At 41.1% G+C, this 27,197-nt stretch overlaps 1 pseudogene; it reads left to right on the top strand.

The window, feature by feature from the left end:
- The window catches only part of LOC122240310, a 152,453-nt pseudogene that overhangs the window by 9,028 nt on the left and 116,228 nt on the right, over positions 1–27,197 (top strand).

Genomic DNA, 27,197 nt, shown 5'->3' with positions numbered 1-27,197 from the left:
TCTTTTCTGGTTCCATACAAATTGTAGAATTATTTGGTGTAGCTCTGTGAAGAATGCTGTTGTTACTTTGATAGGGATTGCTTTGAATATATAGATTGCTTTCGGTAGTATCAACATTTTAACAATATTTGCTCTTTCTATCCAGGAGCATGGAATCTTTTTTTCCGTTTTGTGTGTGTGTGTGTGTGTGTGTGTGTGTGTGTGTATCTTTTTTTCCGTTTTGTGTGTGTGTGTGTGTGTGTGTGTGTGCCTTCTTCCATTTCTTTCATAAACTTTCTATAGTTTTCAGTGTATAGATTTTTCACACTTTGGTTAGATTTATTCCTAGGTATTTGATGGGTTTTGGTGCAACTGTAAATGGAATTGATTCCTTGATTTCTCTTTCTGTTGCTTCATTGTGTAGGAATGCCCCCAATTTCTGTGCATTGATTTCATATCCTGCAACTTTGCTGAATTCATGAAACAATTCTAGCATTTTTTTTGGTGGAATCTTTTAGGTTTTCCATATAGAGTATCATGTCATCTGCAAAGACTGAAAGTTGACCTCCTCATGGCTGATTTGGATGCCTTTTATTTCTTTGTGTTTTCTGATTGAAGAGGCTAGGACTTCCAGTACTATTTTGAATAACAGTGGCAAGAATGGACATCCTTGTCTTGTTCCTGACCTTAGGAAGAAAGCTCTCAGTTTTTCCCCATTAAGGATAATATTAGCTTTGGGTTGTTCATATATGGCTTGTATGATCTTGAGATTTGATTCTTCTATCCCTCTTCCTTGAGGGCTTTTATCAAGAAAGGATGCTGTATTTTGTCAAATGCTTTCTCTGCACATATTGAGAAGATAATATGGTTCTTGCCCTTTCTTTTATTGATGGGATGAATCATATTGATTGTTTTGTGGATATTGAACCAGCCCTACATCCCAGGTATAGATCCCACTTGGTCGTGGTGAATAATTTTTTTTAATATATTGTTGGATACGGTTGGCTAATATCTTGTTGAGGATTTTTGCATCCATATTCATCAGAGAAATTGGTCTATAGTTCTTTTTAGTGGGGTCTCTATCTGGTTTTGGAATCAAGGTAATGCTGGCTTCATAGAAAGAGTTTGGAAGTTTTCCTTCAGTTTCTATTTTTTGGAACAGTTTCAAGAGAATAGGTGTTAACTCTTCCTTAAATGTTTGGCAGAATTCCCCTGGAAAGCCATCTGGCCCTGGACTCTTGTTTTTTGGCAGATTTTTGATTACTAATTCAATTTCCTTACTGGTTATGGGTCTGTTCAAATTTTCTGTTTCTTCTTGTTTCAGTTTTGGTAGTGTATATGTTTCTAGGAATTTATCCATTTCTTCCAGATTGCCCATTTTATCGGCATGTAGTTGCTCATAATATTCTCTTATTTTTGTTTTTATTTCTGCTGTCTTGGTTATGATCTCTCCTCTTTCATTCTTGTTTTTTTTTTTTGGGGGGGGGCGGTCTTTTCCTTTTTCTTTTTGATCAAGCTGGCTAATGGTTTATCAATTTTGTTAGTTCTTTCAAAGAACTAGCTTCTGATTTCATTGATCTGTTCTACTGTTTTGTTTGTTTGTTTGTTTCAATAGCATTAACTTCTGCTCTAATCTTTATTATTTCCTATCTTCTGCTGGTTTTCGGTTTTATTTCCTGTTCTTTTTCAGCTCTTTAAGGCATAAGGTTAGGTTGTGTATCTGAGATCTTTCTTCCTTCTTTAGGAAGGCCTGGATTGTTATATACTTTCCTCTTATTTATGACCGCCTTTGCTGTGTCCCAGAGGTTTGGGGTTGTGGTGTTATCATTTTCATTGACTTCCACATACTTTCTTTTAATATAAAATTTATCGTCAAATTGGTTTCCATACAACACCCGGTGCTCATCCCAACAGGAGCCCTCCTCAATGCCCATCACCTACCCACCCCCTCCCTCCCACCCCCCATCAACCCTCAGTTTGTTCTCAGTTTTTAAGAGTCTCTTATGCTTTGGCTGTGTCCCTTCCCTTTTTCTTCCTTCCCCTCCCCCATGGTCTTCTGTTAACTTTCGCAGGATCCACATAAGAGTGAAAACATATGGTATATGTCTTTGTCTGTATGACTTATTTCACTTAGCATAACACTCTCCAGTTCCATCCACGTTGCTACAAAAGGCCATATTTCATTCTTTCTCATTGCCAAGTAGTATTCCATTGTGTATATAACCACAATTTCTTTATCCATTCATCAGTTGATGGACATTTGGGCTCTTTCCATAATTTGGCTATTGTTGAAAGTGCTGTTATAAACATTGGGGTACAAGTGCCCCTATGCATCAGTACTCCTGTGTCCCTTGGGTAAATTCCTAGCAGTGCTATTGCTATAGTCATAGGGTAGACCTATTTTTAATTTTTTGAGGAACCTCCATACTGTTTTCCAGAGTGGCTACACCAGTTTGCATTCCCATCAACAGTGCAAGAGGATTCCCATTTCTCCACATCCTTGCCAGCATCTTTAGTCTCCAGATTTGTTCATTTTAGCCACTCTGACTGGTGTGAGGTGGTATCTCAGTGTGGTTTTGATTTGTATTTCCCTGATAAGGAGTGACATTGAGCATCTTTTCATGTGCCTGTTGGTCATCTGGATGTCTTCTTTAGAGAAGTGTCTATTCATGTTTTCTGCCCATTTCTTCACTGGATTATTTGTTTTTTGGGTGTGGAGTTTGGTGAGTTCTTTATAGATTTTGGATACTAGCCCTTTGTCTCATATGTCATTTGCAAATATCTTTTCCCATTCTGTCGGTTGCCTTTTAGTCTTGTTGATTGTTTCCTTTGCAGTGCATAAGTTTTTGTTTTCATGAGGTCCCAATAGTTCATTTTTGTTTTTAATTCCCTTGCCTCTGGGGATGTGTCAAGTAAGAAATTGCTGCGGCTGAGGTCTGAAAGGTTTTTTCCTGCTTTCTCCTCTAGGGTTTTGATGGTTTCCTTTCTCACATTCAGGTCCTTTATCCATTTTGAGTTTATTTTTGTAAGTGGTGTAAGAAAGTGGTCTAGTTTCAATCTTCTGCATGTTGCTGTCCCGTTCTCCCAGCACCATTTGTTACAGAGACTGTCTTTTTTCCATTGGATATTCTTCCCTGCTTTGTCAAAGATTAGTTGGCCATATATTTGTGGGTTCAATTCTGGTGTAACTATTCTATTCCATTGGTCTATGTGGCTGTTTTTGTGCCAATACCATCCCGTCTTGATGATTACAGCTTTGTAGTAGAGGCTAAAGTCTGGGATTGTGATGCCTCCCGCTTTGGTCTTCTTCTTCAATATTACTTTGGCTATTCGGGGTTTTTGTGGTTCCATACAAATTTTAGGATTGTTTGTCCTAGCTTCGAAAAGAATACTGGTGCAATTTTGATTTGGATTGCATTGACTGTGTAGATAGCTTTGGGTAGTATTGACATTTTAACAATATTTATTCTTCCATCCCGTGAGCATGGAATGTTTTTCGTTTCTTGATATCTTCTTCCATTTCCTTCATAAGCTTTGTATAGTTTTCAGCATAGATCTTTTACATCTTTTGTTAGGTTTATTCCTAGGTATTTTATGGTTCTTGGTGCAATTGTGAATGGTATCGGTTTCTTTATTTGTCTTTCTGTTGTTTCATTTTTAGTGTATAAGAATGCAACTGATTTTCGTACATTCATTTTTGTATCCTGCGACTTTGCTGAATTCATGTATCAGTTCTAGCAGACTTTTGGTGGAGTCTATCAGGTTTTCCATGTATAATATCATGTCATCTGCAAAAAGTGAAAGTTTGACTTCATCTTTGCCAATTTTGATGCCTTTGATTTCCTTCTATTGTCTGATTGCTGATGCTAGCACTTCCAATACTATGTTAAACAACAGTGTTGAGATTAGACCCCCTGTCATGTTCCTGATCTCAGGGGGAAGCCTCTCAATTTTTCCCCATTGAGGATGATATTTGCTGTGGGCTTTTCATAAATGGCTTTTATGCTTTTTCTGCATCGACTGACAGGACCATGTGGTGCTTTTCTTTTCTTTTATTAATGTGATGTATCACATTGATTGATTTGCAAATGTTGAACCAGCTCGGCAGCCCAGGAATGAATCCCACTTGGTCATGGTTAATAATTCTTTTTATATGCTGTCGAATTCGATTTGCTAGTATCTTGTTGAGAATTTTTGCTTCCATATTTTTTTTCAATATATGAAATTTATTGTCAAATTGGTTTCCATACAACACCCAGTGCTCATCCCAACAGGAGCCCTCCTCAATACCCATCACCCACCCTCCCCTCCCTCCCACCCCCCATCAACCCTCAGTTTGTTATCAGTTTTTAAGATTGCATCCATATTTTTAAGGGATATTGGCCTATAGTTCTCTCTCTCTCTCTCATTTTTTTTTTTTTCTGGGTCTCTGGTTTGGGAATCAAAGTAATGCTGGCTTCATAGAATGAGTCTGGAAGTTTTCCTTCCGTTTCTATTTTTGGTAACAGCTTGAGAAGATAGGTATTATCTCCACTTTAAATGTCTGGTGGAATTCCGCAGGGAAGCCATCTGGTCCTGGACTCTTATTTGTTAGGAGTTTTTTGATAACTGATTGAATTTCTTCACTGGTTATGGGTTTGTTCAACTCTATTTCTTCGTGTTTGAGTTTTGAAATTGTGTGGGTGCTTAGGAATTTGTCCATTTCTTCCAGGTTGTTCAGTTTGTTGACATATAGTTTTTCATAGTATTTCCTGATAACTGCTTGTATTTCTGAGGGATTCGTTATAATAATTCCATTTTCATTCATGATTTTATCCATTTGTGTCCCCTCCCTTTTGTTTTTGAGAAGGCTGGCTAGAGGTTTTGTTTATTTTCAAATTTTGTTTATTTTTTGAATTTTATTTATTTTTTCAGAAAACCAACTCTTGGTTTCCTTGATCTGCTCTACAGTTTCTTTAGATTCTATATTGTTTATTTCTGCTCTGATTTTTATTGTTTCTCTTCTGCTGCTGGGTTTGGTGTGTCTTTGCTGTTCTACTTCTATTTCCTTTAGGTGTGCTGTTAGATTTTGTATTTGGGATTTTTCTTATTTCTTGAGCTAGGCCTGGATTGCAATGTATTTTCCTCTCAGGACTGCCTTCGCTGCATCCTAAAGCTTTTGGATTATTGTATTTGCATTTTAATTTGTTTATATATTTTTTAATTTCTTCTCTAATTGCCTGGTTGACCCATTCATTCTTTAGTAGGTTGTTCTTTAACCTCCATGCTTTTGGAGATTTTCCAGACTTTTTCCTGTGGTTGATTTCAAGTTTCATAGCATTGTGGTCTGAAAGTGTGCATGGTATGATCTTAATTCTCTTATACTTATTAAGGGCTGTTTTGTGACCCAGTATGTGATCTACCTTGGAGAATATTCCATGTGCACTTGAGAAGAAAGTAGATTCTGTTGCTTTGGGATGCAGAGTTCTAAATATATCTGTCAAGTCCATCTGATCCAATGTATCATTCAGGACTCTTGTTTCTTTATTTATCCTGTATCTAGATGATCTATCCATTATTGTAAGTGGGGTATTAAAGTCCCCTGCAATTACCACATTCTTATCAATAAGGTTGCTTATGTTTGTGATTGTTTTATATATTTGGGGGCTCCCATATTCAGCGCATACACATTTATAATTGTTAGCTCTTCCTGATGGATAGACCCTGTAATTACTATATAATACCCTTTTTCATCTCTTGTTACAGCCTTTAATTTAAAGTCTAGTTTGTTTGATATAAGTATGGCTACTCCAGCTTTATTTTGACTTCCAGTAGCATGATAGATATTTCTATCTATCGGATAGAATAGAATAGAATAGAATAGTCGGATGCTTAACCGACCAAGCCACCCAGGTGTCCCCATCCCCTTGCTTTCAATCTGAAGGTGTTCTCAGGTCTAAAATGAGTCTCTTGTAGACAGCAAATAGATGGGTCTTGCTTTTTTATCCATTCTGATACCCTATGTTTTTGGTTGGAGCATTTAGTCCATTTACATTCGGTACTATGATTGAAAGATATGGGTTTAGAGCCATTGTGATGTCTGTAGGTTTCATGCTTGTAGTGATATCTCTGGTACTTTGTGGTCCTTGCAACATTTCACTCACAGAATCCCCCTTAGGATCTCTTGTAGGGCTGGTTTAGTGGCGATGAACGCCTTCAGTTTTTGTTTGTTTGGGAAAACCTTTCTCTCTCCTTCTATTCTGAATGACAGACTTGCTGGATAAAGAATTTTCAGCTGCATATTTTTTCTGTTCATCACATTGAAGATTTCCTGCCATTCCTTTCTGGCCTGCCAAGTTTCAGTAGATAGGTCTGCCACTAGTCTTATGGGTCTTCCTTTGTAAGTTAGAGCCTGTTTATCCCTAGCTGCTTTCAGAATTTTCTCTTTATCCTTGTATTTTGCCAGTTTCACTATGATATGTCATGCAGAAGATTGATACAAGTTACGTCTGAAGGGAGTTCCCTGTGTTTCTTGGGTTTCAATGCCTTTTTCCTTCCCCAGATCAGGGAAGTTCTCAGCTATGATTTGTTCAAGTACACCTTCAGCCCCTTTCTCTCTCTCTTCTTTTTCTTGAATTCCTATGATATGGATATTTTCCATTTGATTGCATCACTTAATTCTCTAATTCTCCCCTCATACTCCTGGATTTTTTTTATCTCTCTTTTCCTCAGCTTCCTCTTTTTCCATAATTTTATCTTCTAATTCACTATTCTCTCCTCTGCCTCTTCAGTCCGTGCTATGGCCACCTCCATTTTATTTTGTACTTCATTTATAGCATTTTTAGCTCCTCATGACTATTTCTTAGTCCCTTGATCTCTGTAGCAATAGATTCTCTGCTGTCCTCTATGATTTTTTCAAGCCCAGTGATTAATTTTATGACTATTATTCTAAATTCTTATTCCATTATATTGCTTAAATCGTTTTTGATCAATTCCTTAGCTGTCACTACTTCCTGGAGTTTCTTTTGAGATTTCTTCTGTTTTGTCATTTTGGGTAGTCCCTGCAGTGGCTCCAAACTGCAAGGCACTTCCCTTGTGCTGTCTCAAGTAACTTGTGTTGGTGGGCGGGGACACAGTCACACTGGATGTCTGTCCCCAGCCCACCTCTGGGGCCACAGTCAGACTGGTATGTATCTTATCTTCTCTCCCAGGGGCAGGACTCACTGTGGAGTGGTGTAGCCCCTGTCTGGGCTACTTGCACACTGCCAGGCTTGTGGTGCTGCTTCACTGGGATCTGGCATATTAACCAGGGTGGATCTGCAAGGTGCACAGGGGCGGAAGAGGTAGGCTTAGCTCACTTTGCCATAGGTGGTCCCCTGCAGGAGGGGCCCTGCAGCACTGGGAGGAAGGCAGACCCCTTGGAGGGATGGATCCACAGAAGCACAGCATTGAGTGTTTGCAGGGTGCAAACAAGTTCGGTGATGGAACTGCTTTCCTTTAGGATTTCGGCTGGGGGATTGGAGAGGGATATGGTGCTTACTAGCACCTTTGTTCCCACTGAGCTGAGCTCTGTCTTCTGGAACTCAGCATCTCTCCCTCCTGGTGCCCTCTCATCCTCCCCAGTCTCCGAGAGCAGAGCTGTTGACTTTTAACATTCCAGATGTTAAATCCCGCTAGCTGTCAGAACTCAAGCAGTCCAGAGCCTCCACTTTTGCAAGCCAGACTTCAGGGGCTCTGCCTTGCCAGGCGGGCTGCCCTTCCACTACCCTGGCTCCCTCCCGCCAGTCCATGTAGCATGCACCACCTCTCTGCCCTTCCTACCCTCTTCCGTGGGCCTCTTGTCTATGCTTGGCTCTGGAGAGTTGATTCTGCTAGTCTTCTGGTGGTTTTCTGTGTTATTTAGGCAGATGTGGGTGGAATCTTTGCAATCAGCGGGACGAGGTTAGCCCAGTGTCCTCCTACATCGCCATCTTCTGAGAATCCTCTGACTTCCATATAACTTTTAATTTCCTCTTCAATTTCTTGGTTAGCCCATTGACTCTTTAGTAGGATGTTCTTCAGTCTCCAACTATTTGTTACCTTTCCAAATTTTTTCTTGTGGTTGATTTTGAGTTTCATAGCATTGTGGTCTGAAAATATGCACAGTATGACCTGATCTTTTTGTACTTACTTAGGGCTGATTTGTGTCCCAGTATATGGTCTATTCTGGACAACGTTCCATGTGCACTGGAGAAGAATGTATATTCTGCTGCTTTAGGATGAAGTGTTCTGAATATATCTGTTAAGTCCATCTGGTCCAGTGTGTCATTCAAAGCCATTGTTTCCTTGTTGCTTTTTGATTAGATGATCTGTCCATTGCTGTGAGTGGAGTGTTGAAGTCTCCTACTATTACTATTACGGTATTACTATTGATGAGTTTCTTTATGTGTATGATTGGTTGATTTATATGTTTGGGTGCTATCACATTTGGTGCATAAATGTTTACAATTGTTAGGTCTTCTTGGTGGATAGACCCCTTGATTATGATATAATGCCCTTCTGCATCTCTTGATACAGTCTTTATTTTAAAGTCTAGATTGTCTGATATAAGTATGGCTACTCTGGCTTTCTTTTGTTGGCCATTGGCATGACAGATGGTTCTCCATCCCCTTACGTTCAATCTGAAGGTGTCTTTAGCTCTAAAGTGGGTCTCTTGTAAACAGCATATAGATGGATCTTGCTTTCTTATCCATTCTGTTACCCTATGTCTTTTGATTGGAACATTGAGTCCATTGATGTTTAGAGTGAGGATTGAAAGATATGAATTTATTGTCATTATGTTTCTTGTAGAGTTGGAGTTTCTGGTGGTGTTCTCTGGTCCTTTCTAGTCTTTGTTGCTTTTGGTCTTTTTTTTTTTTTTCATCTTTTCTCCCCTCAGAGAGTCCCCCTTTAAATTTCTTGCAGGGCTGGTTTAGTGGTCACAAACTCCTTTAATTTTTGTTTGTCTGGGAAACTTTTTATCTCTCCTTCTACTTTGAATGACAGCCTTGCTGGATAAAGAATTCTTGGCTGCATATTTTGCTGATTCAGCACATTAAACATATCCTGCCACTCCTTTCTGGCCTGCCAAGTTTCTGTGGATAGGTCTGCTGCTAACCTGATCTGTCTTCCCTTGTACGTTAGGGACTTTTTTTTCCCTTGATGATTTCATGATTCTCTCCTTGCCTGAGTATTTTGTGAATTTGGCTATGATAGGCCTTGTTGATGGTCAGGTTTTGTTGAATCTAATGGGAGTCCTCTGTGTTTCCTGGATTTTGATGTCCTTGTCTTTCCCCAGGTTAGGAAAGTTTTCTGCTATGATTTGCTCACATAACCCTTCTACCCCTATTTCTTTCTCTTCCTCCTCTGGGTCCCCTATGATTCTGATGTTGTTCCTTTTTAATGAGTCATTGATTTCTCTAATTCTTAAATCATGCTCTTTTGCCTTAATCTCCCTCTTTTTTTCTGCTTCATTTTTCTCTATAAGTTTGTCCTCTATATCATTGATTCTCTGTTCTGACTCATCCATCCTTGCTGCTGCAGCATCCATCCGTGATTTCAGCTCAGTTATAGCATTTTTTATTTCATTCTGACTAGTTTTTACTTCTTTTATCTCTGCAGAAAGGGATTCTAATCTATTTTCGACTCCAGCTGGTATTCTTATTATCGTGATTCTAAATTCTGATTCAAACATCTTGCTTGTATCTGTGTTGGTTACATCCCTAGCTGTTGTTTCTTTGTGCTCTTTCTTTTGGGGTGAATTCATTCGTTTTGTCATTTTGAAGGGGGACAAGGAATTAATGAGGTATAAAAATTAAAATTAAAAAATATTAAATTAAAAATTAAACACACACACACACACACACACACACACACACACACACAAATCAAATAAATGATGGTAGATCCTAGGTGTGTTTTGGTCTGGGTTTTGAAAGTCGTTTGACAGAGAAAAAAAAGTGGAAAAAGAAGGAAATTGTTTGAGAATTTGAAAAAATGAACACACTGAAGTAGACTAAAATTAGATGATGGGAGTAAAATAGAATTTTAAAAAATTTACTCAAAAGTAAAGTATATAGCACAAAAAAATTAAAGAAAAATATTTTTAATAAAAATTGAAAATAAAAATAAAATTTTTCTCTTTCTGTATTCAAGAAAGAGAAAAGAGCTGAAAAAGAGAAAAAAGAGAAAGAAAAAGGAAATTGTTTACAAATTGGAAAAAGTGATTACACTGTAGCAGACTAAAATTAAATTATGGAAGTAAAATAGAATTTGAAAACATTTATATAAAGGTAAAAAATATAGTAAGGAAATTAAAGAAAAATATTTTTACTAAAAATTGAAAGTAAAAGTGAAGTTTTTCTCTTTCTGCATTCAAGAAAAAGAAAATAAATGAAAAAGAGAAAAAAGAAAAAGAAAAAAAGGAAATTGAAAATTTGAAAAAGTGAAGACACTGAAGTAGACTGAAATAAAATCAGGGATGTAAAGTAGAATTTGAAAAAATTTACACAAAAGCAAAAAATATAGTAAAAAAATTAAAGAAAAATATTTTTAATGAAAATTGAAAATAAAAATGAATGTTTTCTCTTTCTGTATTCAAGAAAAAGAAGAGGTGAAAAAGAGGGGAAAATAAAGAAAATTGAATAGATGGACCTGCTAACAGATTGAAATAGGACTGAAATTGCTTCATTTTCCCCTAGAAGTCAGACTATGAATTGCTTTATAGTTCATAACTAAGCAGGCAGTGAGCCTACTGGGTGGAGTGTTGTGGTGCTCTTAGGTGTGTATGCACATGCGCAGGAGTGGTGAAAATGGAATCACCCAGCTACCCAGTCTCTAGTATTGGGACTCTGTTCTCCCAGATTAGCAATCGCACACCCGTCCTCTGTCTTCAGCTTTTGTCCATTGCCCGCGTTTTCACTGTCTGTGACCAGGCCTCAGGCAGCACCTCTCTCCTGAGTTTTGTCTCAGATGCAGCTGTTTTCCCTGTCCCCTTACTTCTGAAGGATTGTTGCTTTGACTCATGCTGCCCCTCTATGGGAGGGTCTCACTGAGCAATGGCCAAATGTCAGCTGCACCCAGGAACGCTTGCTGGACCCTGCTGCTGCTGGTGCTCCGAGACTGCTGCCGGATGCCAGCCTGCCCCAGAAAAAGTTTGTGAGATATTGTAGCAGCAGCTTTTCAGGGATTATGGAAAAATCACAACACACATCTGGCACCAGGCTTCACCCTTAATGACCTTGTTCCAGCACCAGCAAATGTGGTCGTTCTCTGGGGTCTGCTGGGACCAGGTGGCTTCAACAGTCTCTACCAAATGTACTTCCAGCAGTGGAACCGCTTTTCCCCGTGTGGCCCAAGAACCTCCCAGACCCCACTCTGCTTCTGGGGATTTGCCCTTCCCACCAGAACACCATCAGGTATGGAGCTACAGAGTTTCAGGCTTTGCCCTCCACTTGTTTACAGTGTTAATAGAATTTAAACCCTCTCCTTTCTCTTTTCTCCCTTTTTAGTTTAGTCCCTGCGGCTGTTTCTAATTTTCCACTTTCTCTCCAGATGCTTTGGAGGAGGGATGCTTTTCCCATATTCTGCCCCCCCATCTCTGTCCTCCCTCTGCCTGAAAAATCACCTCCCTACCTGCTGCGGCTTCTCGCTCCCCAAGTTCACCTCTCTGCACCACATACCTGCTGAATTCTGTGGTTCAGGTTGTGCAGATTGATGTATTAATCCTCCAGTCAGTTTTCTAGGTGTGCAGGATGGTTTAGTGTTGGTTTGGCTGTATTTCATGGATGCAAGACACACAAAAAACTTCCATGCTGTTCTGCCATCTTGGCTCCCTCCTCTACTAGAAATTTTAAAACATGGCTTAGATTTAGAATGAGTTGCATGTAATGAGTCAAATAGTAATTATAGATTTCTGTGTCCTTCCTCTTTCCATGTATTTATCTTGTGTCATTGATAAAATTTTAAAACCTCGTAAGGGAAAAAAAACATCTCTTTTATATATTACTTCTTTATATCTCCAATGCCCACAAAATGATGATGAAAACAATAACTACCATTTCCTGAGTATTATGTCCTATAGTTTTTTCCAAACACTTTCCATAATACTTGTTTAATGCACAAGTTCTGTGAGGTGAGTATGGTTATGCTCATTTTACAAAAATTGAAACTAAGGCTTCAAGAGGATTAATTAATTTGTGCAACATGAGTAGTGAAGCTAGGATTTGTACCAAGTTTGAACAAAATTCATGCTGCTAACCCCTGAGATATACCCTTTATGGAGTAACAGCTCAGTAAGGGACCAATGATCACTGAAACATGATAGCATACAGGTAATTAAAAGACAGTGGATAATTCGAAATAGTGAATTAAAAAATATTCTATTTGTTTTGTGGTGCATAGTCAGAGAGACACACTTAGTGACACATGCAAGCTTATTCTCATACATTGTTTCATTTACCTTCACCCTGCCCCAGGCTGTAGCCAGGAGTTTGGAAAGGGGGAGAGTCTGGGTATGTTACATTCATAAATCACCTCGTGAAAGTCATATGTGTGTCTTCTGTATGGACATATGTGTTTGAATTTGAGTGGAAATATGCAGCAAGGTGTGGGGTATATTTATCTCAGTAGGTCTATAAACATGAGCATGTTTGTTAAACTTTTGGAGCATGGTGTGTGTGTGTGTGTGTGTGTGTGTGTGTGTGTGTGTGTGTAAACAAATCCTCAGAGTTTAACCAGCAATAAGGAACTGGCTACCTTCCTTCCCTGGCCTTAGTTGTCGTGTTTGTACCAAATCCTGATATTTATTTTTATCACCTTTCAAGGGAACTTCAATAAGCTTTCTGGGAAGCTTACGACTAAGATATTGGGTGCTTTGGTGCTCCTGTAAATCTGGCATAATCCGAAGAGGTTTCCACAGAAAAAGAACAGTATTCACAATACAATCCCCTACTTTCTTTTTCATTCTAGCCTAACACAACTGTCCATGTATGTACACTACCCACGTAACCACCACCCCTCTCTACAACCCTCTCATGGAAGGTACTAAGAGAAGCCATTTTATTTATTTCTTTGCTTCGAAGTGGGACTCTTCTATTTGAGCCATTCCAGAAAGAGGAGAATTAAAAATTTTACTAATTAATGAATCTAGATTTGAGATTGTGAGAAACTCATCATTTGTGGAACTAACTTCATAGAAAGCAATGGGCTTCAACAGAAGCAAGGACGGTAAGAGGAGCCAAGTGTCTCTGTTTACTTCTTTAGAAAACCTGCAGCAAACTTCCTAGAAGCAGGAGGCAGGATGACCTTCCCGTGGTGTGAAGGCAGATGCAGCAAAGGCACCCCCACCCCCACCTTCCAATGCCAGTACTTGAGACACTTTTTTATGAGGGATTTTATGACAAACTTTACTTTACATATAACACTTAACAGCATCTCTCATCCAAGGAGGAGGAAATATAGATATTTATTGACATATAGTATCATAAAATGGATGAAAATTGACTATGGAGATGGAAGAGGAGGGGTTTCTCCCCTTCCCCAGGTATGCAAATTATCTGACTTAATTTGTGTAGTTTATACTTTTCTGTGCTTTGTGTTCTTCTCAGTAATGAGATTGAGAAATTATCTCATTGTTAATAAAGAACACAGTGGGGGGAAGGGAGGGAATGAAAGACATATAGATGTAGGCATAATGGGTACTTTGTCCCATTTGAACCCTACACCCTTTCCAAGTCCGGGTTCAGGAGCAGTGGAGATAAATGGAACCTGACAAGGAACCCAGGTCCTAGCAAACAGCTTCTGTACTCAAAACCTCCAGTTTCTTCAGTCTTACCTCGAATTTCACGGGTCTTTGCATTTCACTCTCTCATGAATAACAGATGTTCAGTATCAAATGATGTCCAAAGTGAAAAAACAAAAACAAAAACAAAAACAAAAACAAAAACTTGCCTATAGCTATGTCTTTTTTTTTGGAATTCCATTCTCCCTATCTCCGACTACTGAAATCCTACACAGTCATCACGGTCCAATTTAAATGTTACCTCCTGCCCATAATTTCCGGGATAATCTATGTCAGAAGCAATTTATTTCCTTTGACCTCCTCTACTCCTTTCTGTCAGTCTTACCATAGCTGTCTCTCTGCACACTATCTTCAGTTGTAGTTATTGTGTCTTCCCTTTCTCCCTCATTCAACTATAAGCTCTGGAGTAGAAAGACTGTGCCCTGTATATTTTTATATTCTCTCCATAGTGCTTAACATAAAGCTAAAGAATTGTTAAATAGCTTTCATGTATGGCATACAGTTGTCCGGAAAGAGGCCATGGGTAGAGAAGTAGAAGTAGGAGCATTATGAATATTGATTAAGAATATTATTGTTAATGTAGGTCTGGACATGATACTTTCAGGAATAGATCGTATTATAAGTAAATTTTTATCGCGCCAGTCTAATTATTCCCATATTATATATTTATTCATCATTCATTCTTCCTCTTATTTAAATATAGGGCTTTTCCTAGTGGGAAATAGGCAATAAGCAGGAAAACAAATGTTCAAATGATTACAGAGTATGATAAATACCTGAAGGAAATAAACTGGGTCTAGTGATAAAGAATAACAAGGATTTTTCATTAAATATGGAGATTAGTAAAGGTCTTTATGGTCATGGTCATGTATTTATCATACTATGATTATGAGTTAATTAATTTCCTACTTGAAGGACACTAATAATAAAACCAGTAACAGAACGAGAAGAAGACCTTGCCACCAGTGGTGTGTTTGTCAACCCAGCCTTAGGATTGGCTCCTTCTTTGTACCAGCTTCCCAACCTCTCCCCTGCCTTGGGCCATGGGGAAGTCAGGACCCTCCCCTTGCCTCAGGATGGACCCTGCCCTCTCTTCTCCAGGCAAGGAGTTGGCAAACAAAACAGGGGTTAAGAGCTTTGATCTTGCTAGATACTTGGAGAGAGATTAGGCTGGAGGCCTCTGAAATAATGCCCCAGGATGTGAGAAACTGGGGAGGAGATGGATACAGATGTATGCAAAGAGAGAGGCAAATTGCTGTTACAGACTCCCTTTCACCTCCCACGTCAGTCTCAGTGTGTTCTGGGTTCTGTACTCCTTAGAGGAGCTGGTCAAGGCTTTTGGGCTTTTGGGAAGGGGGACGAAGATATCCCCTGAGTGACTTTAAAAGAAACCCCCTATACCCCTTGCAGTCATTCCTGGATCCCTTCTCCAAGGCTGAAGACAACCAAGGTTGTAAGAAGCAGGCAGTCTCCCAGTATCCCAGCAGCCTCAGGCACTTCTTTCATTAGCAGGGTCTTCCTTTGTCTACTTCCCTGCCCCACTCCTCTTGGTACAGGTTAGTAGCATTAGTTTCTGTCTCTTTCATACCAGTGGTTGCATTAGGAAAGTCTTGGAAAGAGATAAAGAAGGAGAAAGAGAGAGAGAAAAGAAAAGAGAAAAGTAAAGAAAAAAGAAAGGAAAGGAAAGGAAAGGAAAGGAAAGGAAAAGAAAAGAAAAGAAAAGAAAAGAAAAGAAAAGAAAAGAAAAGAAAAGAAAGGAAAGGAAAGGAAAGAAAGGACAGGAAAGGAAAGAAAGGACAGGAAAGGAAAGGAAAGGAAAGGAAAGGAAAGGAAAGGAAAGGAAAGGAAAGGAAAGGAAAGGAAAGGAAGAAGGAAGGATAGGCTTGGGAGTGGATAAGAAGAATCTGAGACTGGAACCTGGAGCTTTACACCCACAAATCCTTTCCTGACCTTGTTTCCTGTTGGGAGAACACATTTTAGTTGGTAGCTCAAGGGTAATGGTTTGCCTTCTGACAAAGACCCTGGCGTCCTTGGTCATGCTGAGGGACACCTCAGACTGTTGCGAAGGGCTTACATAGGTTGTCATAAGTTCCTCTAATTGAAGTTGTAGCCCTCACCTCTCTTCAACCTTCCCCCACCCCATTGGGACCAACTTCTCTGCAAGTGGTATGCTGGACAAGGGTAAAAGCTTCAAGAGGAGCCCTACCTCTCTGCTCCATAGTCCAGAATTGTGTCTAGAGTACTTTCACTACTTTGTTTTGAGATCCTTGTTGCAGAAGGAAGACCTATACTTTCTTCTAGCTGCTCAGGGTGCACATAAGACACACTCCTGATCCTCAAAGATGGACAGGCAGTTTGGGGTAGGGGTACATATAGAGCCCTTGAAGTCAAACAGCCAAGTTCTTGTCCAAGCTGGGCCACTTGCTTTCCCTGAAGCAGGAGGTACATCTAACATCTGCATTAGGGCTGGCACCTGAAATGAGTAAGTAGGTTTTAGATCTGGCAAAGGATTTCATACCGTGGGTACAGGGAAGTGCGGTGGGGGAAAAAAAAAAAAAACACCGCTTGGAAGAAGGAAAGGAAGAAAGACTGAAACATACACAGAGGCAGGGGAATGGAGAAGCTGACACCTGAACCCAGGGAGCCCAGATTTGTATCCAGATCAGAGTTCATAATCTGTCATACTCATACTCTAGATCCCAGATTATAGTCCTTTCTGGAGTCTCTCCCTCAATGGCAGCAGCATTATTGGCTCCCTTCTGAGGCAGACAGGATAGGACCTGTGGCTCGGGGAAGGTCAGAACAGATTCTGGTGGCAGAGCTGACATTAATGTGCATGAATATGGACAGATTTTCCCAGGAACTTTGTTCAAAAGATAGAGAGGAGAGGATGGGAGACTGAGGAAGAAAGAGGGTCCAAGTATCCTCTCTGGGTTCACTAGATTAGAAGATGAGAGAAGGAAAGGCTTTAGTCTGGAAAATTCCCTCTCCACCGTCCCTCCTTCCTGCTGTTAAAGGGACCACTTGGGCTCTAGCTATAACCAGACATCTGGCCTCTGGGACCTTCAAGTGTGGCTGGCAGGGAAGGGGGCAGGGAGAGCAATTCCCCTTTAGATTGCGTGAGTTAATGTTCTTACAGTCTTCATGGCCCTGAGAGGAGCCAGGGAGCTACTCTTTGCAGAGCTCCAGGAAAGCCTTGGGGAAAAGATGTGGTCCAGCTTCCCATGCTAAGTTATAGGTCTTCACACACTTGACTGGTTGCTTCATCGCTGTTCCCTTAAAACCTAGATTCAAGCACGTACACTGGCCTCAAGGTCTATATTCTCTGCTTCAGTATCTCCTTTTGTGGATTTCATATTTTATTCAGGGGGGCAGGATTTAGTTCAGAGCTGGTTAAACTCATTGATCATGATGGCTCAGAAGGTGTCTACATGGTTGACCCCACATTAATGGACAGTCATTAGTATCTTATTTGTTTATACTTTGCATGTTGCTTATTTAGCTCTCAATGCAGATATAGTCCAGGTCCTTATCCTCTCCTCCCTCTTCTCCATGTGATCCCTAATGAGTCCGTCCCCAGCACTTTCCTCAGAGCTTGTCAGACTCTCTTGCTTGGCTGCTTCTGTTTCTCTTTCTCCTTGGTTCCCACTCTCCCTTTTACTGGCCGTGCTAGCTTGCATTAACTCTGAGAACTTTAGGGCTGAACTTCAAATGTCTTTTGACTGCAACATTTTTGGGGAGAGGGTAGGGAAGGCAGTCTTCATATCCATGTAGGGCTCTCTGAGATCACAACTTGGCACTGGGAGGGAGGCTAGGGAGGCAATAGCAGCAGCTTCACCCTGTCAGCTCTCTGGGCACACCCATCAGGCAGCAGCACCTGAGAGGGGACCAAGCTTAGGAGGGATCAGGTGAGATGGAAGAGAATCATAAAGAAAATGTGTTTTCCTTCCTGACCTGGCTCCGTCCTCCTGCTCCACACTTGCCTCCTTCTCTCTTTGTCATGATCCCTCCCCATTCTGTCTTCTTCCTTCCTATTTTGTTTCCTTCACCTTAATCTCTGTCAGGCAGATTTGTATGTCTGTGGGCCTCTCTGTCTCTCTGACTCCAAATAGTTTGTGGTCTGAGATTCTCCAGGGCCGAGTCTGCCATCAGCTCTTCCTTCTAGATCTCTCCCTCCCTGTGTCCCTCCCTCAGTCTCAGAGGGTCTCTCTTCTCATCACATCTCTGAGTTTCACTCTGTGTGCCTTTTAGTTTCTACACCTACCATTTCCTCCTGTCTGTCTCCTTTTTCTGCCTCCCCACCCTGTTCCCTCTCTTGCCCCCCTTCTCTCTTCCTTTCTTCTCTTATCCTGTGTCTTCCAGCCTCTTCCCCTGTCTCTGGCTCACACCCCTGCCTCCTCACCTCTTCCCTCATCCTACACCTCAAGGTTCAGATACTTCGTGTGAAATCACCTGGATGGGCTCTGACTGCCAGGTCCCTCATTCTGTACCCCCTCCTCCAGGAGAGACTTATGCCCCAACTCTGCATACTCTGCATTCCTGCAGCCCTGGGAAAATTCTCTTACTTACCTGGTGATTATCTGGGGCCCTGGTGTTTCCCTTAACCTTCCAGCCTCTACCAAGCAGGCAGTGAATAGCACAGGGAGAAAGGGGAAGGGATTGCACTGGGGACCAGATGCAAGGATAGACAGCCTCTCCCCCTGCACTTGCCCTTCTTCCCACAAGCAGATCCACATCTGAGTAAATCCCAGCTTGAGGCAGGGAAAGCAGCCTAGGATGCTGGAACAGACACACATCAAATACCCAGATGCCCTTCCTCTATTGTTCTGTTAAGACAGGCATCCTTCCAAATCCTGCCTATCTCTTTTGCCTCTAGAAATTTTGGCTCTGTAGTCCTGGCTGAGCCACTCATCCACTAATCAGCATAACACCTGGAACAAAGGTGATTCTCAGTTTATGTCCTTGGTCCATGACTACTGGAGATGTGTTAGGGTAGGGTCAATGTGCTCTGCAGGTTTTCCTCAATTGGAGGTCCTTCCTGACATCTGGAGCAATTCTTTCTGTTCCTATATCAATGCTCTGTCTTAGTATAGTTAGTATAGACCCTGTCCCTTTAGGTAACTGCCACTGTCCTTCTCTCCCCTCCCTCCACCTCCTCCCCGGTCTTTTTTTTTTTTTTTATGAAATTTATTGTCAAATTAGTTTCCATCCAACACCCAGTGCTCATCCCAACAGGTGCCCTCCTCACTGCCCACCACCCACCCACCCCTCCCTCCCACCCCCCATCAACCCTCAGTTTATTCTCAGTTTTTAAGTCTCTTATGGTTTTCCTCCCTCCCTCTCTCTCTAACTTTTTTTCTTCCCCTCCCCCATGGTCTTCTGTCAAGTTTCTCAGGATCCACATAAGAGTGAAAACATGTGGTATTTGTCTTTCTCTGTGTGACTTATTTCACTTAGCACAACACTCTCCAGTTCTATCCATGCTGCTACAAAAGGCCATATTTCATCCTTTCTCATTGCCAAGTAGTATTCCATTGTATATATAAACCATAATTTCTTTATCCATTAATCAGTTGATGGACATTTAGGCTCTTTCCATAATTTGGCTATTGTTGAAATTGATGCTATAAACATTGGAGTACAAGTGCCCCTATGCATCAGCACCCTAGTCTTTAAGTAAACTAATTTTGAGGATCTCAGCACTATCAGGTAGAGGCAGTGGTGCCTCTTTTCCTTGAGACCCATGCCTTCTTGGACCTATCACTTGTGCATTCAGCCCTTGGTCTCTAAGTGGGCCCCACTTTTCCAATGCAGACATCTTGCCTCTGTTTCAAGACTAAAGTTCTGGGAAGGAGGAGGCACCTTACTTTGGTCATGTTTCAGGGTCTTGTAAGTTCAATGCAATGATTGTATAGAGAAGGAAGCTCTCTAGGCAGGGACTATATCTTTTTCATTACTTCCTCCAGCACAATGTTCAATGCATATTCAGTTAGAATATGCTATTTACTCTGAATATCTGTCTCAGAAAATCTCTTGTGGTGAGGCTTAAGTGAGTTCCCTTTTGTTTTTATTCCTGGAGTGATATGAAACATGGGTGTGGAGACAGGGATGGATGGTGGTAGAGGAACCTAGTAGGAGATTCTGGGAGAGGCAGCTGAGGGGAGAAGGCTGCTTCTATCCTTGTTTACAGGGCTGCTGAGTGGGCTCTTAGCTGGTCCTGGGACTGGACTTCAAATCACCATAGTCTGGCTCCACCCAGCTCCCCACATTCTCCTTCTGTTAACCAGACCTCCTCCATATTCAGGACCCTGAGAAGCTTGTTTACTTTTAAGTTTATATCTTGATGCCAACAAAGCCTCCAACAAAGTCCCATTTAAACCCTCAGTCTACCTCCTCACCCATTCAGAGCCCCACTAATCTTCCACTGCCCATCTCCAGCTTTCCTCCAGGATTCTAGCTAAGCCCCCTTCTTCACCCTTTCCTGCCTTACCCATGTATCTACTTCAAATGGTCCCAAATCACTTAGACACAGCCTTGTTAGGGCCCCACCTCCTGAGGGCCCAGCTAAGCCGCACTCCAAATCCTGACTCTGCTTGGCTAAGCTCCTTACCTGTCACTGGGTTTGGTTTCCACTTTTCTTTTCAGGTCTTTCTCCTCTAAGACAGAAAAAGCCGATCAATCAGGAAGTGATTTCTAGTGTTGATAGAGTTGGCAAGAAAACTGAGACACAGTCAGAGAGAAAGAAGGCTGGGCTTGGAGTATCACTGGCTGTGAAAGCCCTGTAGGGTTTGAGCAGAAAGTATTTCATGCCACCAGAGCTAGATTTTGGATTGGGGGTGCAGACCAGAGGACTGTGAATTGAGGAAGGGCAGGTACGTTTGCTGGGGTCACAGTGGTTTGGAGGCCTACACTCTGTTCTCCTCCAGACTAGAGGGTCTCACCTCTGCTGAGGAAAATATGAGTTAGGGGCAGTTATTCCTTGGTGCGTCTCCTGAAGAGTCCTTCCCACCTCTTTGCCCTGCCCTCCTCCCTGGCCTTTCCTTTCTGACCTGGTGCAGAGTATGCTCTATTCAGCTTTGTTTTTCCCATAGGGCCCAACATATAGTATGCTTAGACATGTTCTTTGAATGCATGCAGATTCTTCCACCTGCTTTGCTGCCTCCTTCATGTTTTGCCACACTTTCTCACTTGAGATTCTGAAAGTTTCTGTATCATATCTTCTTAGGGAGGACATTCGTATGGATTTTGCAGAATAGTGGATCCAGTTTGATAAGGTCGTCCACCATTATCAGAGAGGATTTGAGGGTCTTCTTCATCCATGCTGAAGGAGACAGATATCTATTTTTACAGCTGCTGAAGGTAACTCTCCCTGTCCCTCTTATCTAATTTAAAAAGGTTTTAAAGGGTATTGATTAGAGGCTGGGTCAGGCTGTAGGAGGAAAGACTACTAAATTCCCCTGGGGTGTGGCTACCTAGTGATCCTAAAACACTGGGTCTGCAAGAGGCAGTTTGCTGTTATCACAAAACATATTTGCAACTCTTTAATTTTAATGGCCCTTGGAGTCTTAAACTGTTCTCCACCTAACCCACCTACCCACCACCATGTACCCTGTGGCAGTACCCCAATACCAGAAGCCAGACAACACGTCTCCATGCATAACACCTAATTCATTGACCATATGTGGCAAATATTTATTTCTAGGTTGTCTTTCTCTTGCTCTCTAGCAGTTCTTGGGCCACTTCTTTCCATTATCAATTGATGTATGTTACAGGATTCTAGAAGGAGATTCATTTTTTAAATATTTTTTAAGCTTATTTATTTATTTTGAGAGAGAGTGAGCATAGGAGGTTGAGAGAGAGAGGGAGGGAGAAGGAGAGGGAGAGGGAGAGAGAGAGAGATGGAGAGAATCCCAAGCAGACTCCATATTGCCAGGATGGAGCCCAATGCAGGGCTTGAACTCATAAATCATGAGATCATGACCTGAGAGGAAATCAAGACTCAGGTGCCCAACCAACTGAACCACCCAGGCACCTCAAGGCAGATTCATTTTAACCTTATTTTAAGCAAAATTGTGTGGAAAGCCAATTTCTTTCACCAACTATATTCCAAATGGATAAAAATAATTTTTGGTTATATTCTTTTAATTTATCCTCACCCCCCTTTTTTTTTTTAATTATTGCAGCAAAAACAAAGCAGGGTGGGGAAATGGGGTGGATGGTGACAAAGGTGGTCATCAGCTGAAAAGAAAAACACATAGAACCTATGAGAACATGGCCTATTTCCTTGCTGAGAGAACTTAGTTATTTAAGGTTCCAGATTTTACTGTACTTCCCTTCCCTGACTCCCATTTGAATCCTAAGGATGTCATAGTGAAAACTGATTTCTGTCCCTCCTCCTTTCCCAACAGGTATAACCCCATCATTTTCTCTTTCTCTACACTTTATCTCTTACCTGTACCCACACACAAGTGTGTTATTTTCTAACATTTATAAACAGTGATTGGGCAGCCATTCTCTTTAGATTATTTGTCGTTGAGAAACTGTATAACTCCTTGGACTTCTCATTTCAGTATACAAGTTTTCATCCCTGTCACTCAGGGGAAGTGAGTCATGACAGGTACTCTTTGCTTCTCAGAAATGTGTTTTCATGCTTCCCTTTGCGTCCTTTCTCTCTCCAGCTCTGATCATTTCAGACATTTCTGACAGTCCTTTCTGAGGCATCTGGATCTGGGACTGGATTCATCTATTTAATTGTTCAAGACTTTCAAATGCCTGATTCACATGGTTTCTGCCTCCTTTCTGAGAGTCTACCTACCTCTGTCTTGGTAGCCCTTAATTTCACCAGGTTCCAGAAAAGATACCCTTTATCTTCAGGTCAGCTCTTGATTATACACAATTTGTGGGAATAACCCAAAATGGTAAATGATACTGAAATTACTTTTTTTGATATATAAGTTATGGAGTCCTGCCTAGAGATAATCCAGAAAGTGAACAGCTGCAGTGAAATCAATCCATCATGTTACTCCCCCATGGGTGGTTGTATGGCATCTCTGCTTTGGCACCTAAAGAGGGAGGCAGACACAGGAAAGCAGCTTGTTTAGCCCTCATTGTGTTCTTAGAAGGCCCAGACATCTACTGAGAGCTCCACAAAACTTGTCTCCATACCTTGTTTTCAAACCCTGGAGGAGGCCTTTCCTTAGTTAGAACCCTGTACTTAGTTTACAGAACATGAAAATCAGTAGGCAAAGTGTGAAGCTGTTTTTCTAAGATGTCCAGAGTAACAGCCAAAGTCTTCACAGTCACTCTCAGACCCCACATGAAGGATCTGGCTTCCTGCTTTCTTTTTTACCTCATCCCCTATTGCTTCCCCCTCACTCACTCTGTCTTGGCCCCAGAGTCCTCCTTGTTATTCCTCAAAAGTAACTACTTAGTACCATTTCATGCCCACTAGGATGACTGCCTTTAAAAAAGACCAGAAAATAACAAGTGTTGGTGAGGATGTAGAGAAACTGGAACACTTGTGCATTGCTGGTGGGAATACAAAATGGGGCAACTGCTGTTGAAAACGGTATGGTGATTTCTCAAAAAAAAAAAAAAAAACTACATAAACAATTATCATATGATCCAACAATCCCACTTCTAGCTGTTCCAACGAATTGAAAGCAGGGACTCAAAAAGATATTTCTATACCTGTATTTATAATAGCATTATTCACAACAGCTAAAGGTGAAACAACCCCCATGCCTGCAATTTAGTGGGTGGATTGTTGAATTTGGCAGGAGTTATTCTTGGAGATTTGGGATGGAACTTTGTCTTGGATTTTGGAAGAAGCTCAGAGACTGAGAGAAATACAGGGAAGAAGAGGGAAGAAGTGGGGGACTGGGCCTTATGGAATTCATAAAAATTGGTTTCATGTTCCCTGGCCTCTGCCTGCATTTCTTTAAGCACCTCCTATGCACCAAGCACCTCCTTTGGGAGAGACTGCATCCTAACGAAACTGAGATTCACACCCATGGCCCTCATTAGGAAATATTGTCAGGGATTAAAAGAGATGAGGGTGCATGTTCTAGTCTCCAGTTTTTACATTGGTTTGGCCTTTCTCTCTTTCAAAAAAAAGTCCTACTTCTTGGAATCTTAAGATATAATAATCAATCAACACACTTATATATTCATTTTCTCTGTCCTAGATACCTCTTTTGGTTGCTTGGTACAATTATGAGCAGATCCTTGTCCTGAGTAGCGATAATTGGAGGTGGGAGTGTGGAATTAAGAAGGAGGTATATGGATCCTGGCCCTGCCCTCTAGAGGCTTTAAAGCAACTTAAAGGACACAGCCAGAACACCAGCAGAATAAAAGGGAAAATTAAGCGAGCATCAGGAAAGGCTGTAAGTGCTGACAGGAAAGGGGGTAAGGTTGGAGATGGGGATCAGTTAGGACGTCTTAGGAAAGGCTTCCTAGACACAAGGGGAAAAGTTGTAGAATAGGGTTGAGAAGATAGAGGGTCAAGACTGAAAGAAAGGAGTGAGGAGGGCATCCTTGGCAGGGCAGGTAGGTAACTTACTCAAGCCAACGGCTCATCCCAGGATGGGTAAGTCAGGATGTGAGGAGCTGAGTTAGGAAGAAGGTGATGATCCTGAGGTTAGGGGATAATTAGGTCAAGGCTCTGACAGCGGGGTCAGAGAGTCTGGACTGAATATAAATGATTGGAATAATTGCAGATTATTGCACGGAGAAAGGGCATTTCTGAATGGCATTGAAGACAGTGTCTCTCTGTGTTGTTATAAGCTGGATTTGTGGCAGGCTCTTTCAGGATTCCCAGTCTTGGGTTTGCTTTCTCTTCTATATATTTGCTTGTTCATTTGTTTGTTCTGCCTGATTCTGTTCAAGTCATAAAACGTGATTTTTTAATTCCCAGATACTTTGTTCTTTGGGTTGTTTCTCTGGTATCTACATACTTTGTCTGTAGCCCACTGTTCCTCATCTTCGGTAAAAGTGGGAAGAGCACAAGGACCACCATGCACAACACAGTTTAAGGAAACAGAAATTATCAAAAACATTGTCCCTCTCCAACCCTGCCATTCAGATGGTCCTCCTCTGGGATTCCTGCTCAGGGTCATGGAAGGACTTCAGAAGAGTGTAGGACATTTTTTTGAGGTGACCAACCTCAGAGGGCTCTGTGATTCAATAAATGTTAGGAATCAGTGTTGTGTCTTTGTTGGAAGGTAGGTGGGTGGGGACAGTTCCCCAGAGAGAGAAACGTGGTACAATCATCCTTAGTGCCCAGTAAGGAGCCTCCAGAGACAGTTGAAGAAGCTGAAGGAGAAAGAGGAATTGGGAAAAGGGAAATGGGTTTGGAGGGAATGGTAGGAGGGGTGCCCCATCTTCCCATGTTCTCTACCCTCTTTCTAGCAGGCATTTCTTGTCTGTATTATCCATCTCCTGACAATTACAGGGTTCCAGTTCCCCTTTAATTTAAATGGATTGAGTACCTGCCCATTTATCAGGCCCTGAACCAGATCCTCTCATGATATCACCTAACGCAATTCCTTTGTTGAACCTGAAGTGCACAGAGTGGAGTCAACCCTCCCTCAGTCATGGACTGTTATCACTATTGCTTCCTGTCAAGCCCCTTTTGAATGCATTTTATTTTCCCCTTTCATCCTGATCTCTATTCTCATTTCCCTTCCGCAGTGGAGGCACATGGTTTAGTGTATTTAACAAATGTTCTTCCAATCCATGCTCTACATGTATATTTGGATACATTTATCCACTTAAGAAATATACAGTGCTGACTATTTCAGGGACAGTTGTAGGTGTGGGGAATACGGCCAGGAACAAAATAATAATAATAATAATAATAATAATAATAATAATAATAATAAAGTCCTGCTTTCATGGAGCTTATATTCTTTTGGATTGAGATAAATCATAAAGAAATAAATAAGTAAAACCTATAGTACCTTAAATAGTGATGTGCAAAGGGGAAAAAAAAAGATCAGCGGGACAAGATATGTTGTGAGTGGTTAGGTGTGGACTGCAATTTTATATGGGTGATTAAGAAAGATCATGCTATATACATGCTACTTCACTAAACGCGGTTAAGGGGTGTGGATATCAGGGCCAGAAGTGGTACAATTACAGGGACAGCAAGAACAAAATCCCTGAGGGAGGGCCTTTCCTGGTATGTTAGAGGGCAAGAATGGGTAAGAGGCCGGTGGCTAGAGAAAAATGAGTGGAAAGAAAAGAAACAGAGTCTGGGTAGTAGGTGAGTCAGTGACAAATGCTGTAGGGCTTTGTAGGTCATTGTAAACGTAGACTTTGGCTTCTACTCTGAATAAAAGGGAAATTAGTGGAAGATTTTGAGCAGAGGGATTTCATGACATTTTTAATAGATATATATGAATTCTTGACAAATAAACAGTGTGTTGCGGATGTTTTATAAATGTTCATAAATGCCATTTGGCTATGCGCCTCATCCTTTTACTTTTCCTACTTAACATTGCTCTCTATAAATCTACTTTTATAGATGTACCCAAGTTACTCTCTATAAATCTACTGTATTATTTCTGACTGCTGTGTAATGTTTCAGTCCACATATAGCACATTTTACTTATATATTCCTGTAGTAACAGACACTGGCATTGCTCCAACTTCCTGCTACCACAAAGAGTCCTGTGATGAGCTCGCTCATATGGGCCTCCTTAGGGACTCAGGAAAGACTTTCCTTGAGGTGTTTACCTCAGAGAGGGATTGCAGGGTGGAAGGTTGTGTGCATTTTAATTCCACTAAGATTGAGCTTCAGGATGGTGGCCCCAGTTACACTCTCACCAGCAGTGTGTGATAATTTGTATCTTCTCATCAAATTCTTATGTTGATCCTGTAAGAGAAGTCAAGTAAGGTTCCTTGTGGATGAGGAAGATAAGGCTTACAAGATAGTTAGCAAATTACTCATTTATATAGTCAAGCAGAAGATTCAGGGCTCGCATTCAAAATTTCTGACATAATATTCATTGTGCTTATTAACCCCTATAGTACCCAGCATTGCCTCCTCCAAAAATAAGATGAGGCATCCATAGGAAAAGATTAGTAGTAGTAGTAGTAGTAGTAGTAGTAGTAGTATATTTGAACCTTACATTTTTTGATGCCTGGTCTAACTCAGCCTGCCTAGGACCTCCAAGTGTTTAGCACCAGCGTGTATGAGTGTGTCTAATTAGAGCCCTTAGGGTTTCAAGGCAAATTATATGGAATAAAACTGTTTGGATTGTCTCATGATGTCTCAAGCTAACAGACTTGAGATGTAGTGGATGATTTCGAGGCTAGACATTTACAAAGACTAATTAATTTTCTAAGTTTGGGAACTCTGGATCAGATTTCAATATTTAAGTATTAGGTAGATTATATTAAGTACACATTGTATGCT

Source organism: Panthera tigris, chromosome B4 (genome assembly GCF_018350195.1).
Source record: "Panthera tigris isolate Pti1 chromosome B4, P.tigris_Pti1_mat1.1, whole genome shotgun sequence".
Classification (NCBI taxonomy): domain Eukaryota; kingdom Metazoa; phylum Chordata; class Mammalia; order Carnivora; family Felidae; genus Panthera; species Panthera tigris.
The sequence above is the reverse complement of the archived record's forward strand: the minus strand, read 5'-3'. Positions and strand labels throughout refer to the sequence as shown.